General features: G+C 49.8%; 1 protein-coding gene across 1 annotated transcript in view; it reads right to left on the bottom strand.

The window, feature by feature from the left end:
• Window positions 1–4,361, bottom strand: part of LOC308054870 (uncharacterized protein) — a 294,524-nt gene that overhangs the window by 69,204 nt on the left and 220,959 nt on the right. The window lies entirely within an intron of this gene.

Here is a 4,361-nt window from a genome sequence, read left to right as displayed (position 1 = left end):
CTGGCACACTTAAAAGAAGCACAATGCAACAGAGACCAAAGCATCCTGGTGTCAAACCTCGCCATGTGCCAATACTAAATCCAGTCTTCAGCTTTTACCGCTCTCTGAATTCTCCCTTCATTAGCGGCTATCCATCATCCCTCTGTTTGCTTTTGTATTTGGAAGCCTGTTTGCGTATTTACTTATTCGATTGCTTGTTTTAATAGTAATACAAAGCCCCCTGGGCCAGTGGTGATAAACTCAGCACACATGAGCTTTCTTTAGTTTGTTATTCCAGTTTTTGCTCCTGGCTCAAACATGGAATTTAAAGTTCTTTTCAATCAAAAGTGCTCTATATTGTGGTTAAATGATTTCTTTCCCCCCCAGAGAATCATTAATCAGGCACATGATCTAACATGTCTCCTGCTTTCTCAATATCTTTTGGTGAACTCTTAAAAAAAAAAAGGGAGGGGCGGGGGTAGAGGAATGAGAAAGATTAAATGGAGCAGGTGTCACATTTATCTTATTTCCAGTGCAAATACAATCAACAAGTGCCAGGCTAAAATCAGACCCTAAACAAAACCTGCAAAATATTCTCTAAATAAATGATTCTTGGCTCTCTTCTGTTTGTTTTTAATTTGCAGTCATCCTCCGAGTACTTCTGCCAAGCAGAAACTGCTTCAGGAATGAGCTCATCGGAGCTGATTCTGTGAGGGGATGTTTCTGCTGCCAGGGTACCCTGCAATGCCTTGTCTCCATCCCCTTCCCAAGCCACTGCTCTGCACAGCCCTCATCCCAAAACAGCTCGGCATCTCTTCCTGAAACATAGCTCTGAGGATGCACAAAGCTGAACTTTGCCATTAAAACCTCTACTCAGTGCTGGCTCTCCACCAGTGGAGAGAGGGAGGTATCTCCAGATGCAAATCCTAAAATAGGATTTATTTTAGCATTTATATTTTTTTAATAGGATTTATTTTAGGATTGGGAGCCTCCTCACTCTCCATGCCCACTTTATAAGGTGGCTGTGGCCAGACTGTCCTTTTCAGTGGCTGCTGCCCTGGGTCACACCCTGCTGAAGGGGGTGATATTTGGGCTGGAAATTAAGAGCAGGCTTAAATACATGGATGCTGTGCCTGGGTGCTGGGACCCACGGGGGTCTGGTGGTATAGACTGGGGGATGCAGGGAATCTTCTGTGTGTGGGAGGGAGCGTGGTAAATCCCCTCCAGCCTGCTGCTGTAGGAAAGTGTGGCTCATCCAGCACGTGGAGCCCAAGGCACGCACCCAGGGCTGGGAGCAGAACGACAGCTCAGGGAATTCTTCTCAGTGCAAGAATCAGTGTGATTGCTTTAGTGCTCATCAGAAACTCCAGATGTACCCCAGAAAAAAGAAAAAAAGAAAGTTGTTTTCCAATTGAAAATTGGAGATTTTAGCATTTTACAAAATGTTTTTTAGAAAAACCTACAAAAATTTTACAAAAACCTTTTACAAAAATTTTCTACTTTCTATGAAAGGTATAAAGAAAAAGAAATCAAAACCACATTAACAGAAAAGAAAACCATAAAAACTCTTCCTTGAGTCAAAATTTTTTGACTCAGTGCTACAAATTGCAACACCTTTTTCTCCATCTTGGACCACTGCAGTGCCCCGTAGGTGTTGCTGTTTGCACCTGATAACCACATTTTCTTCTGTGTGTCCAACTCTCAGGCCAGGCTCTCTCTCCTGTGGCCCGCTGCTCTTTTATATATCTCTCTAATCCATCATAATGCATCATTTGATCTGCTAAAAGCCTTAGCTCTCTCTACAAGGCTTGCCATGCCTCAGCCTTGACCCCTCGTGCCTCCAGCCCCATTTAAAGGGCCCTCAGTTCCCCTTGGAGCTTTGGTGCAGTGCGGCCCCGGGGTCCTGCTGGAGGCTCTGCTGTGGGAGCTGCGATGCCGGGGCCTCCAGCCAGCACCCAGGTGTGCTGTAACCCCGAGCCTGATCTATCAGCTAAGCAGCTGGATGCCTGATTGTATTTTAAGGAGGTAGTGAGTGGTCTCTGGTAAGCCAAGGCTATGAAGCTGCCACAAAAGTCATGGGGAAATGTGTTTATTTTGCTTCCTTTTTCTCTAAGGAATTGCTAGGGCAGTGTGCGACCCCATACAGCACAGTGCCATCTCCCATAGCATGGCACCTTGCCCCCTTGACTGTATTTATTTTAAATAACTCAACCACCCACAATGCAGAGGAGATCTCCTGCACTACCCAGCACTGTCCCCTCTTGCCACAAGGAAAGACATTCACAAAGATAAGTTGCTGGGAAACCTGGGGAGGACACACACATTTCTGCTGGGGCCAGCTGGGGACACCTCCACCACCACAGCCGACTGAGGGATGAGCCCTCCCCAGTTTGCCTTGCTGGTGCCGGGTCTGCTGCAGGATGGAGAGGGAGGCCAAGCCATGGGTGGGCATCGTCCCCAGCCCGGCCCTTTGTGTCCACGGCAGTGCCTGCAGGATGGGCACTGGCCCCTGCGGTGGCTGTCTGGGAGCAAGAGGATTTCATTTCCAATCCTCAGGAATGTTTTTCCCATCCCCACGGCACAGCCCAGCGACACAGCCCAGTGCAGCCAGGGCCAGCCTCTCAAACCCAGACAGAGCACGGTGAGCTACAGCGGCATTAAAATGATTTCATTCTAGCTGCAGGATATGAAGTGAATTTCCAGAAAGCCTCTCAGAGGAGAAAAACAGTGCCCTCAGACAATACATAACTTCAAAACAACATGCTCCCTGACATGGGCAGAAGAAGCAAGTGTGGTGGCCGGGGCAGCACATCGTTGATGAGCCACAGGAGCTACCTACAGCCAGCGGCAGGGTGGAGAGGGCAGGAGGCAGGTGGGCATGGGGCAGCCCAGCTCCCCCTCGCCCAGTTTGAATGCTTGCACTGGCACTGGGCTCATGGCACACGCCGAGGGGAAGATCACCTCGGCTGTCCCGGTGCCGCTGCATTACCAGGTGTCCATTGGCTGTGCCAAGCAGCACACGTCTTGGCCATGAGGTTCCAGCTCTGGATGGTGTTGCTAAAACATCAGATTCATTACTGGCCCCTGGGTGCTCTGATGGTGCAAAATAGCCTTAAATACACCTGAAAGGATTGCCCTCCTCTGCTTTGCTTTGCATCAGGTGGAGCAGAGCAGGAGACTGGTCCTGAACTTTCCCTCCTTCCCCATGACGCACCGCATCCTGACAACTTTGGCCCCAAAAGAAGCAAAGCCAGGGGCAGTTTTGATGTGAAGGCAAGGCTGGATATAGCAACATAGGATGAATTTCAGGCTTTAGAAAAAACCTTTCCCCCAGCCAAAGCTGAAACACTGGGTTTCCATTTATAATTGCAACATACTGTGCGAATCAATGCAAATAGCCGATCTTGTCACAGTCACAAGAGGTGGCTTTTGTTCTGCCCCAAGACTGGAAATTTCTGTTAAACTTATTTAACACTTGAAACAACCAGATGTTGCAGGAGACAGAGAACCCAGCTTGTGTGCGAGCCCCAGCCCCTGTGCCATGAACATCCAGTGCAGCCGCCCTGCAGCAGCTCTGGGTTTCCAGGCTCACCGGGAGCAGCTTGTTCTGTTCAGCGCCAGAGGTCCCGGGGTCAGTCCCATGCTGTTTCCCAGATGGTGGCTGTCGCATGTCACTGAGTTACACGGACAGAATGGGGACCAGCCAGGGCTCTGCAAGACTGAGCAAGGGCTCAGAAAGGTTTTTATGCATTTTGTTTTACCAGGTAGAATTCAATCTGGTCATCTCCCCTTCCTCTTTCTCACCGCCCCACTACCTTAACACGTGGGACTGTAATCATTTGTGACAGGGACAATATAGCCAGGCTGCTGCAGATGCTGTCACCAGTGCTGGCCCCCCAGGTGTTGCATTTAAGGTTTAATACCAGCAGAAGCAGCTGCCGCTGTGTTTTATTCATGCACCTTGTCTGGGGATGTAGGTTTTGGCCAAGAGCAGGGGAAAATTAAATGGAAAAAAGTGCCAAAGCCCCAGCACAGCGTGCTCGGCTGTGGCTTTGCAGGCTTCTGGGCAGTAGCCAGGGGATTTCTGGGCTGCCCTTCCCTGGGCTGTAGGGTGGCAGCAGCATGGTTTCCATAACTCTGCTCGCCCCATGCTGTACTTTGCTCCTGTACCACCTTCATTGATTTTAAAATCGCTGCTCCTCCTGGTGAGCCACAGCTAACCCATGGGGACCTGAGCACATCCACAGCACATGGCCCCAGGCCTCCCGGGACCCCTGTGGTGCCCTGGGCTCCAAACACACAATTGGTATTTTGGGGGGGTTGTTTTCAGTGGTAAGTGTCTGATAAAAGGCTGGTGCTGGGCTGCAGCTGGGCACGGTGGG

The sequence above is a fragment of the Falco punctatus genome (genome assembly GCF_963210335.1).
Source record: "Falco punctatus genome assembly, chromosome: 1".
Classification (NCBI taxonomy): domain Eukaryota; kingdom Metazoa; phylum Chordata; class Aves; order Falconiformes; family Falconidae; genus Falco; species Falco punctatus.
Note: the sequence above shows the minus strand (reverse complement) of the source record. Positions and strands in the feature narration are given on the sequence as shown.